This window comes from Macaca thibetana, chromosome 6 (assembly GCF_024542745.1).
Source record: "Macaca thibetana thibetana isolate TM-01 chromosome 6, ASM2454274v1, whole genome shotgun sequence".
NCBI classification, from domain to species: Eukaryota; Metazoa; Chordata; class Mammalia; order Primates; family Cercopithecidae; genus Macaca; species Macaca thibetana.
Window position 1 is genome coordinate 61,076,719 of NC_065583.1, and position 12,617 is coordinate 61,089,335.

At 35.8% G+C, this 12,617-nt stretch overlaps 1 long non-coding RNA gene across 2 annotated transcripts in view; it reads left to right on the top strand.

Annotated features, from left to right (window-relative positions):
* Positions 1-5,889: 5,889 nt before the first annotated feature.
* Positions 5,890-12,617, top strand: part of LOC126957360 (uncharacterized) — a 75,469-nt gene continuing 68,741 nt past the window's right edge. The window contains exons 1-2 of one of the 2 annotated variants that reach the window (XR_007726723.1): positions 5,890-6,045; positions 11,683-11,741. This is a non-coding gene — a long non-coding RNA (uncharacterized LOC126957360). Of the gene's footprint in view, positions 6,046-11,648; positions 11,742-12,617 lie in introns of those variants that run through there. The other variant, XR_007726722.1, reaches the window with a different exon arrangement.

Here is a 12,617-nt window from a genome sequence, read left to right on the forward strand (position 1 = left end):
AAAGCAAATAGAAAGGGGCCACAACAAGAGAAATACACAACGTATTTTTTGACAGCACTAAATAACATAAAAGACTCAAATCTAGATCCCAAATTCTAGACTGATGATGTCATAAAATAGTACTTAAGCTTCTGTGGGTTGCTAAAAATAAGTCCACTCCATCTAGATAGAATCTTGTGCCATTACAGCTTGTATCACTGGTGTCCTGAAAGGGCAATGGGTGAATATTGAGTTGGACACTTTTATTATTTACTTGACTTAGAAGAAGAGGTAGAGCAACCAGTGGCTAACAGTGTAGTCAGATGGTCAGGGGTTGAGGAGAAGGTACCTCAATCGGGAGGTAAAGACAATCTGGAACCCTATGTGGCAACTGAAGTCACACATTTTAAGCAATTCGACCATTCCTGAGACTCCCTTATGCTAACATGAATTAAGGTATGCTACATGTCACCTGATGGCAGATTGATTCTACTAGGTCCCTTTCATTATGAAGTGAGCAGTAAACATTTTATTTTCTTTTAAGACACAGTTTTAATTTACCTCTGGCAGTCATTTGTGGGCTTACCAAATTCTCTACATTCCATCATGTATTTCCACACAATAGTGCATGGGCATACCAATGCACTTAATGGGGAAATAAAGTAAGTTAATAAGTACATATGTTTGAGATTCACTAGTATTGTTATGCAACCCAATATCTGGAAACATTGGAAGAGCAATAATGTCCTATTGAAGTCCTCTCAGTGGCTTCAGGTAGAAGATGAAAATTGATGAACTTGGAAGCTCTCTTGCAGGATGTTTTATGTGTTTTCTACTCTGTGCTCTGGTAGAGTAGAGGTTTAATTATTCAGAAAAGAAGTAGTTTTTCCCTAAGAGTATTTTATATTGTAAATGAAATGCTCAATACCCATTCCAAACCACTTCTCATGCGGAGGAGATAGAATAATAAAAAGTACATTTTTTTTTCAGATTCTCTTGCAGCTTTAGCTCACTATGTGATCACTTTTGAGCCAATCAGAGGTGAACACGCAAGGCTTTCTAATGCAGAATTAGATTTTATAAGAATGGGATCTATATTTTTCTGGTTGTGTTGTCACAAAGTCAAAATGCTCTTGGCACTGGCAGCTTTTGCTATGGCTTGCTGATATTGTAATAGCCTGAAAATGGCAGAATTTGAAGCATCTTTGAAGTGCCTTGTTCTTTGAGGTTCAAACAAGAGTTAATGCTTCTGCTCCGATGATAATTTGGAAAAGCTGTCCATAATCCTTAGAATATACCTTTCTACTAAAACTAGCCAAAATGAATTCATTTATTTTCAACTGAGAACCGGGAATGATGATGATTGGAAACTGAAACTAAAACATAAAAAACTGAATCTCATCTGATCATTTGTGATTATTACTGTCATTATGAGAGGAGGCTGAAAATAAGGTCACATTTTCTGGATCAATATCTCTGGAATATCAAAGGAAAATAGGTTTGCTAATATATATTTTAGGAATGTTACTACTTTTGTCAGGAAGAACTCTAAAGTGCCTTCCACGTCTAAAAAATAAAAACGTAAATCACTCTGCTTGGCAAAGTATCTAAAAATGCTGGCTAAAAAGCTGCATAAAGGCAAAGTAAGTGGGGAACAATATAATAATATAGCAGACCAGTACTGCCTTTTTGCATGTGATGAGCTACATAAACAAGGGTTGTATTTTTTCCGCTATATATTTCTCCTTGTAGGACAGTGATTTTTTTCATATATTATATGCCACTACTATGTGTGGTATTTTTCAAATATGAGTTATGTGCGTGTGTATGTGTGTGTGTGTGTGTGTGTGTGTGTATGCATATGTGTTAAACATGCTAACTAGGCTAGTATTTGTAGAATTAAACTTCTGTAATATTAACTAGCTCAATAGAAATTAGACAAACAAATAGTTGTTACTGATTATAGATTAATCTACACTTTTCTAAGAATAAGGTAGCAGGGCTTGGAATAGGAAGGAGGATATGGAAGACATAGATATTTGAATTTCTATCTATCCATTTCTCAATTAGCTAGAGGAAATTCTGATTGCAAGAAAGATTATACTGACATTTACATCATCTTTAATAGATGAATGAACTCTAATTTCAAAAAATACTGTTCCATTTGTCTTACCCACATAAACTCTCCTGATCCTTGATAACTTTGCCTTAATAAAAAGAAATCAGAACAACTGACTTCCTGTACTAATACTACTTTAAAAAAAAACTTTTAAGTTTTACATTAGTTTAGGCTTTAAACTTTTACCTTAAACTTTTATTTTAGATCAAAATAAAAGTTTTATAAAAAGTAGTATTATTGATACAGGGGTAAATATGCAGGTTTGTTATATAGGTAAATTGCATGTCATGGGTGTTTGGTGTATAGACTTTTTCATCACCCAGGTAATAAGCATAGTACCCGATAGGTAGGTTTTTGATCCTCACCTTCTACCCTCCACCCTCAAGTAGACCCTGGAGTCTGTTGTTCCCTTCTTTGTGTCCATATATACTCGATATTTAGCTCCCACTCATAAGTGAGAACATGCAGTATTTTGCTTTGTTCCTGTGTTAGTTTGCTTAGGATAATAGCCTACGGCTCTATCCATATTGCTGATAGTACACTATCTCATTTGATTTTATAGCTGTGTAGTATTGCATGCTGTATATGTACCACATTTTCTTTATCCAGTCTACCATTGATGGGCACTTATGTTGATTCCATGTCTTTGCCATCATGAGTAGTGCAATTATGAACATACACATGGATGTGTCTTTACGGTAGAATGATTTATATTCCTTTAGGCATATACCCAGTAGTGAGATTACTGAGTGGAATCATAATTCTGTTTTAAATTATTTTAGAAATTGCCACATTGCTTTCTACATGACCTAACTAATTTACATTCCCACCAGCAGTGTATAAACATTCCCTTTTCCCCACAATCTTGCCAGCATCTGTTATATTTTGACTTCATAATAGCCATTATGCCTAATGTGAGATGGTATCTCATTGTGGTTTTGATGTGCATTTACCTAATGATAAGTGATGTTGAACATTTTTCTTTTTCTTCCTTCTTCTCTCTCTCTTTTTTTTTTTTTTTTTTTTTGACAGTCTTGCTCTGCTGCCCAGGTTGGAGTACAGTGGCACAATCTTGGCTCACTGCAACTTCTGCCTCCCAGGTTCAAGCAATTCTCCTGCCTCAGCATCCCAAGTAGCTGGGATTACAGGCACCTGCCACCACACCCAGCTAATTTTTGTATTTTTAGTAGAGACGGGATTTCACCATGTTGGCCAAGCTGGTTTTATATGCTTGTTGGCCTCATGTATATCTTCTTTTGTAAAGTGTCTGTTCATGTTCTTTGCCCACTTCTTAATAGAGTTCTTTGTTTCTTGCTTGTAAATTTGTTTAAGTTCCTTATAGATTCTGGGTGTTAGACCTTTATTAGATGTATAGTTTATAATATTACATTTGAGTGATTCCTTTAGCAGTTTCTGTTCTATTTTGTCCAGCTAGTTTTATTCATCAGGGAAAATGAAATGCTCTGATGGGAATTTTTAGTGACATCTTTATTGTCTCAGTTCCCTTTTTACTCACAATATTAAACAATTATATGAAAAATGAGAGGAAAATTAAAAAAATAGAGGCTAGTGTTAAAGATTGGCAAAATACTTCTTTGTAAGAATTCTTTTATTATTCTTCTCTGTACCTGAAAAATACACTAATTATTCTCTAGTACCAGCTGGTTTCACTGATGAATTATATTCACTTTTAAAAAAGAAATAATATTAATATTGTGTAAACGTTTATGCAAAGACATTGAAAATTATAGACCAAAAACTATCATGAAAATTGATACAAAAACCCTTACAAAATATTAGCAAATTGCACACAGCAACATGTAAAATGTATAATATATTACAGCTGATTGGAATTTATCCCAGGAATGAAAGATTGATTTAATATTTAAAAGTTAATCAATTGTATTGATTATTAACAGAATAAATTTTTAAAAAATCAATACAATCAACTCTCATTTATAATAAATAAAATACATTCTCAGCATAGTACCTACAGGGAGAATCTGATAGTTTATGTTGTCTTACCCACATAAACTCTCAATCTGATAAAATGTATCTATAAAAACCCTACAGTTATTAACATAATAACCTGTCAGTACAAGGAAGTAAGACAAATAAATAAAAGGAATTAAGTTTGGAGGGGAAGAAATGAAGCTACCTTTATTCCTAGGCAACATAACAGTATACACTGAAAACCCCAATCAATCAACAAATCAGAAGTGAATTTAACAAGCTGTGGAATACAATGTTGAGTCAAAACTTAAGTGTATTTCTACATATAAGGAGAAAAATTGGCAAGTGAAATAGAGAAACCATTTAAAATAGAATTAAAATAATACACTTATGAATTAACACAAGATGTGCAAGAGCTCTATACTGAAATCTATACAATATTGTTGAGTGAATTAAATAAGACCTAATAAATGGAGACATATATCATCTTCAAAACTTGGAAGATAATAATAAAGTATGATGTCAATCGCTCCCCAAAAAATACACAGATTAAATGCAGTCCAAGTCAAAATTCCAATAAACTTTTTTTTTTTTTTTGGTAGAAATGGACGAATTGGTTCTAAAATTGGCTTGAAAAATACAAAGGGCCTTGAATAAAGAAAACACTTGAAATAGAAGGACAAATTTTCAGGAGATGTTCTAGATTATTTTGGAATTCCAATGAAACTGCAGTAGTAAAAACCATGGAAATAGTGTAAAGGTAAATGAATAGAGCATGGGACCGAAGAAAAAGTCCTCAAATATCCCTACATATATACAAAGCTACAAAGGCAATTGAGTAAGGAAAGAAAAGCCACTTCAACTAATGGTGCTGGAAGTACAGGTTAAAACGTATCAACTATTTATGAGAACCCTTACTTCAAATTAAATCTGAATTCAATACTAGTAATCTTACCTTAAATTAGAATAGGGGTTAGCAAAACCTTAGGAAATGCCCATTGGCCTGTATTTTCTTTTTTCAAATATAAAGGTCAAGATATCAATCAAGTATTAGGCATGTGCTGGATTGCTGTCAATTAGTCCTTAATTATCTGATATCTGAATAGTTTTTCATTTATTATAATTAATAAACAATCTAATAAGCATTATATTATAACTAAGTAACAAGTAAACTATCATGTGTCAGGCCTTGAAAAATACGCAGTGATGAACAAAACCAAATATTCTTTGTTCTCAAAGGTTTTTGGTTTACCACATTTAAAGATGGCAGAAACACATTAGTCAAATAAACACATAAATATAGAAACAGTTAATTTTGTAACTTCAGTACAATTTGTGCAGTTTTTAACATTCGTTTTGGAATGAATCTCATCCTTATATGTCAGTCTATTTCCTTCCAATCAACTTATACTTTAGTTTGATCTATCTTTTAATGAAAAAAATGGAACAAATAACTATCATGAATTACTTGTAATAATAGAGGACACAAACAAATGGAAAGATTGAAGATTATTCCCTCGGTCATGTGTTCCCAAAGTGCACTGGATCCATGCCCAACACAGTACCAGGACTTGTACAGGAATTGCAGTCCTTGCAGCCTAGACTGGCTTTCAAGTTTATTTAGGATCCCAGAGCACTCAAGTCCATGGTAGCAAGCATTAACGCAACTCAGGTTCCAGCTGCTGTGATGGGCAAGTTTTCTCTAGCTAGGAATGATCTAAGTGCTCCCTCCATTGGCATCAGCAGAGTTCTGTCTGGTGTTTTCCATTGTGACAGGGCAGCACTGAGTTCCAATGCAAAAATCTCCCAATCGCTGCACTCTCCCTCCCTCGAGTGCACACATTTTTCTCTCCACACCATGCAGCTGCTGCCAGGGGATAGGAGATGGGTGGTGTCTGCAATTCAAGATAGTCTTTCCTACCTTCTTCAGTGCCTCTTTCTGTGACATGAAGTTACAACCTTCATATGTTTCTGTGATATGAAGTTAAAACAAGGTACTGTGAGAGCTCACTCAATTTTTGGTTCTCATGAAGGTATTGTTTTGTGTGTGGATACAATTTGGTATTCCTGCAGAAGGGACAATCACTGAAAGCATTTATTTAGTCATCTTGCTCCAAGTCCTCTGATTTCTATCTATTTCTAAAATAGCCATATGCATTAGTCCATTCTTACACTGCTCTGAAGAACTGCCCAAGACTGGGTAATTTATAAAGGAAAGAGGTTTAATTGACTCACAGTTCCACATGGCTGGAGAGGCCTTAGGAAACTTACAATCATGGTGGAAGGGGAAGAAAACATGTCTTTTTACATGGCAGCAGGAGAGATAAGTGCAGAGCAAAGTAGAGAAAAGCTCCTTATAAAACCATCAGATCTCATGAGAACTCACTATCATGAGAACAGCATGGGAGAGCCACCCCAATGATCTAATCACCTCCCAGGAGTTCTCTCCCTGAACACATAGGGATTACAATTTAGATTACAATTCAAGATGAGATTTTGGGTGAGGACACAGTCAAACCATATCACTATCCTAGCGTTACTTTGGTTAGTATTTAGGTGGTGTGTTCTTTTCTCTTTATTTTTCATTCTTTCTGTATGCTTACTGTTAATTACATTTCCTTTAAATAGCACATATCTGAATTTTACACAGTCTCAGTAATTGGATTACATATTAGGCTATATATAAAATTATACATTATATATATAACTTCAGTTAAATTTTCAAATTAGGTAATATTGCTATTTTATATTTTCCCAGTTGTTTACCAATTTCTTTTTTTATTTTTTTCATCTAGCACCCTTAGATCTTCTTTACTGAATACTTTTTCTTATTTGTAAATATAACCTTCAGTGCTTTCTGTAATAAGATTTGCTGTTGGTATGTGATCTCAATTTCTATTTGTGTGAAAATTGTAAATTGCAGCACTTACCTACAGGAAACAAGTTTCCTTTAGCTTTCTTCATAGACAGCATTGTCATCAGGCCATTTCACTAAGCACCTTAGTGTTTGAAGTGTCTGTGCATGGTAGAGATGATAGTAAGTCCCACCAGCTTAGCTTGCAAATGACTTTATGCAATGTGGCTGTGCTTTCTGGAAGTGGACTATTATTGCATTATCACCCCACCTGGACTTGGCCCTAAAGAGCAACAGAGTAAACTTCCTTATAGGCAAAATATAAATTTTTTCTTGGAAATTATATATATATAATGTATAATATAATGTATATATAACACACACTAAAGTTCATCTTATACTTAAATGTTCGAGAATCATCTAAAAATGGATTAAGATAATCATGGACTTGGAAGGGATAAGAATGGAGATTTGGCAAAAAACTGGAAAGTTGTGCTTTTGGAATGAGTTCAGTTTGACAGAAAGTTTGTCCTACAAGAAAGCTTATGCAGCTTCTAAGGATATGCTCAGTAATGAAGTTAACAAAATAAAGTGTTGTATGGCTTTCAATCAGTATTTTTTCTTCAGCGACCCCAGAATTTGTATAATGAGTTCATTAACAGATGGCTACAGTAGAAGGAATAGAGGTAATACATAGACACAGAAGCACAAGCTAGCCATCATTGAAGTTGACTTTTCTGCACCAATTTTTACCTGATTTAATAGCAACAATTCCGGCCCCAATCCCTCCACATGGCTATATGATTAAGAAACAAACCACCTCATACCAGATTTCCTTCTACTAGGAAGTCCATTAGAAGGAAATTTGTTCTTATTGTAATAAACACATATTTGGTATATAGTTATAATTCTCTTGCCTACTATACTTCTAAGAACAGTAATAACTGTATTCATATCTTATAAAATATTTAATACCATGATATTTATTTATTTATAATATTTATTCTGATTAAGAAACTCATCTTGCAAAAGTAGTAAGGCAATGGAGCTTATGGTCACAGAATTTGTTGTCTTCATTATGTACCTCATCACTTAGAAACTATCTGAATTAGAAACTACTAGAGGAAAAGAATATTGAAGACAGTTACAGCACCTGCTGGAAGATACACCTTGAGATGCTTTGGAACAGTTCTTCAGGGTGTAGCATATATTCTGAATCAGCAATTAATATACAGTGCTATTTTCTTCTTTCCCCAAACCAAAATATGTGGTCCCAGAAACATTGTAAAGCATCAGAATGAGTATGGCCCCTCTAACTATCATGCCAAAATGCTACCCACATGTTGAATGTCCTGTAATTAATTTCATTTATCTCAAATTAGTGTATTAGTCCATTTACATGCTGCTGATAAAGACATACCCAAAATTGGGCAATTTACAAAGTAAAGAGGTTTATTGGACTTGCAGTTCCACTTGTCTGGGGAGGCCTAACAATCATTGTGGAAGATGAAAGGCGCTTCTCACATCGTGGCAGACAAGAGAAAAGAGAGCTTGTGAAGGGAACCTCCCCCTTATAGAACCATCAGATCTCATGAGACTCATTCAGTATCATGATAACAACATGGGAAAGACCTATCCCCATGATTCAGTTACCTGCCACTGGATCCCTCCCACAACATGTGGGAATTCAAGATGAGATTTGGATGGGGACAGAGCCAAACCACATCATTCCACCCCTGGCCCCTCCCAAATCTCATGTTCTCACATTTCAAAACCAATCATGCCTTCCCAACAGTCCCCCAAAGTCTTAATTCATTTCACTATTAACTCAAAAGTTCACAGTCCAACATCTCATCTGAGACAAGGCAAGTCCCTTCTGCCTATGAGCCTGTAAAATCAAAAGCACGTTAGTTACTTCCTAGATACGATGAGGGTACAGGTAAATAAAACCATTGCAAATGGGAGAAATTGGTCAAAACAAAGGGACTACTGGCCCTATGAAAGTCCAAAATCCAGCAGACCAGTCAAATCTTAAATCTCCAAAATGATCTCCTTGACTCTATGTCTCACATCTGAGTCACACTTATGCAAGACGTAGGATCCCATGATCTTGGGCAGCTCCACCCCTGTGGCTTTGCAGGGTACAGCCTCTTTCCTGACTGCTTGCATGGGCTGGTGTTGACCATCTGTGGCTTTTCCAGGCGTACAGTGCAAGCCGTCAGTGGATCTACCATTCTGGGGTCTGGAGGATGATAGCCTTCCTCTAGCTGGTGCTCCTGTAGGGATGCTGTGAGGGGGCTCCAACCCCACATTTCCCATCTGCATTGCCCTAGCAGAGGTTCTTCATGACAGCCCCACCCCTGCAGCATGCCTCTGCCTGGACATTCAGACACTTTCATACATCCTCTGAAATCTAGGCAGAGGTTTCCAAACCTCAATTATTGACTTCTGTGCACGTGTAGGCTCAACATCATGTAGAAGCTGCCAAGGCTTAGGACTTGCACCCTCTGAAGCCATGACCCGAGCTCTATGTTGGCCTTTTCCAGCCACAGATGGAGTGGCTAGGACATAGGGCACCAAGTCCCTAGCTGCACACAGCACAGGGACCCTGGGCCTGGCCCACAAAACCATTTTTTCCTCCTGAGCCTCCAGGCTTGTGTTGGGAGGAGCTGCTGTGAAGACCTCTGACATGTCCCAGAGACATTTTCTCCATTGTCTTGGGGATTAACATTTGGCTCCTTGTTACTTATGCAAATTTTCACAGCCAGTTTGAATTTCTCCCCAGAAAATGGGATTTTATTTTCTATCACATTGTCAGGCTACAAATTTTCTGAACTTTTATGCTTAGTTTACCTTTGAAAACTGAATACCTTTAACAGCACCTAAGTCACATCTTTACACTTTGCTGCTTAGAAATTTCTTCCTGCAGATACCCTAAATCATCTCTCTCAAGTTGAAAGTTCCACAAATCTCTAGGGCAGGGGCAAAATGCCACCAGTCTCTCTGATAAAACATAACAAGAGTCATCATTTCTCCAGTTCCCAACAAGTTCCTCATCTCCATCTGAGACCATCTCAGCCTGGGTTTCATTGTCCATATCATTATCAGCATTTTGGTTAAAGCTATTCAACAAGTCTCTAAGAAGTTCCAAACTTTCCTGCATTTTCCTGTCATCTTCTGAACCCTGAAAACTGTTCCAACCTCTGCCTGTTACCCAGCTCCAACGTCGTTTCTACATTTGCAGTTATCTTTTCAGTGGTGCCCCACTCTACTGGTACCAATTTACTGTATTGGTCCATTTTCATGCTGCTAATAAAGACATACCCAAGGCTGGGCAATTTACAAAGAAAAGAGATTTATTGGATACAGTTTCACGTGGCTGGGGAGGCCTCACAATCATGGCAGAATGTGAAAGGCCCCTCTCACATGGTGGCAGATAAGATTAAAGACAGCTTGTGTAGGGAAACTGCCCCTTATAGAACTCAGATCTCATGAAACTTAGTCACTATCACAAGAATAGCACAGGAAAGACCTACCCCCATGATTCAATCACCTCCTACTGAGTTCCTCTCACAACATGTGGGAATTCAAGATGAGATCTGAGTGGCTACACAGCCAAACTATATCAATTAGCAATAGTGGGTTCTGTTTTATGTAAATAAGAATAGAATGTTGGTAAAAATTTGGAAAGGTTTTTCTTGAAATGAGTACAGTCTGGGAGAAACCATCCTGTCTGATTTTTCATCCAGCTGCTGAGGATATGGTCAGTAATTAACAAAATAAACCACTCTGTTGATATCAATTAGCTTTTCTTATACAACCATCTCAGATTTTGTTTGAGTTCATTAACGAAGTAGCTATGGCAGGAGGAATGAAGGTAATACATAGATGAAAAAACATGAGCTGGCCTGATAGATACAGGGGTTAATGATACCTATCCAAGATATACTGATTAAATGTTTCTGAATCCAAAAATGGATTATATGAAACCTAAATAAGATAATGTATGCAAACTTTTATAGTCAGTGTGATTCACTGGCGCAATTAAAAAAAAACCCACACATTTATTATTAGAAACTGTGAGTACAAATCTGGACAGTAGTTGCATGACTCATCAAGATCTTCCAGAGCCTTAATTTTCTCATATTGCTTTAGTTTCCTTTCACAGTTGGGGGGATGTAAATGCAGATCATGCTTGTGAAAGAGCTGAATTGTGAATTTCAATTATGTGCAAGGACTATGACTTCAATATTTGGATATACTCAGCATCTACCATATATCTGACACACAGTGTTAATAAATAAATATTAGTAAATAAAACTGGTTAAATTGCAAAATTTTTGTACCATGAACATGTTAATTGTTCATATTAATAAATTCAGTCTTTCAAAATACCTTAACAATATTCATTAATTTATTTATAAGGATCTACCTGTAGAAAAAAAAAATTTTCTGTGTGTGTTTGCATAGTAACAAAATACCAATAGTTTTATTGAGGTAAAACATGATAAACTTGGAAGCTGCTATGATTTGAATGTCCCCTCCAAAACTCATGTTGAAATTTAATGGCCACTATGATGGTATTTGGAGGTGGAGTCTTTAAAAAGTGATTAAGTCATGAGGGCTCCACCTTCATGAATAGACTAGTGTTGTTATCACAGGAATGAGTTGGTTATCATATGACAGGGTAGTTATAAAAGTGAGGCCAGTCACTGATGTTCTGCTCTCTTGCATGTGCTTGCTTTCCCTTCTGCTCTTTTGCCATGGGATATTGCAGCATGAAAGCTCTCACCAGATGTAAGTACCATGCTTTTGGAATTCTCAGTCCCCAAAATGGTAAGAAATACACTTCTTTTCTTTACAAATTATCCAGTCTATAGAATTCTGTTATAGCAGAGCAAGACTGACTAAGAGAGAAGCTATATGTCCAGGGCTATGGGTGAGCTGGCACTGTAATAACACCAAGAAATTCTGAATAAGCAATTGGTCAGGAAAAAAATAGGTTTAGACTGTGGAAGGAAAGTTGACAGAGAGGTGAAAAACATGTGACAGGTGAAGAAGAAATTTATGGGAGGATTGAAGTGCCAAATGAGATATTTATTAAAATATTTTCCACATGGAATTTTTTATTAACACTTATTATCTCCTCTCCTAAATATGACTCCCCCCACCTTTTTTTTTTAACTGAAATCTACACACATCTCACTAATGATGTGGTAGTAGACTTGAAGTCAGAAGGCTTCTCAATCTTTTTCAGAGATCAGTAAATAAATATAAAGATTTTTAAAAAGTAAAGTCGGAGGGCTAAGATGAAAAATCAAGCCCTGCTTCAACGTTGGGAAATAAAAACCACAGACTGTTTTAGGAACGATACAAACAGGTTACACATTCAAACTGTTGTTTGCTAGTGGCCTCCATAGAGCCTGCATTAGAAATGGTTGGAAATATCTAATTAACATAGCAATTAGAATAGTTTACATTTTCTTTCATTAAGCATACAACAAACTTTAACATACTTAATATATTTATTTCTAAATATCTTCAATGTTTACCATTTTTTGTGTATTAATTTGTTCATTCAATCTCTCTTGAACATCTTTGTTGAGAAATAATTCATATACCATACAATTCACCAATTTAAAGTATAAACTTTAATTTTTAAAAATATTTTATAGGGTTGTGAAACCATTACCGTAATCTAAATTTAGAACA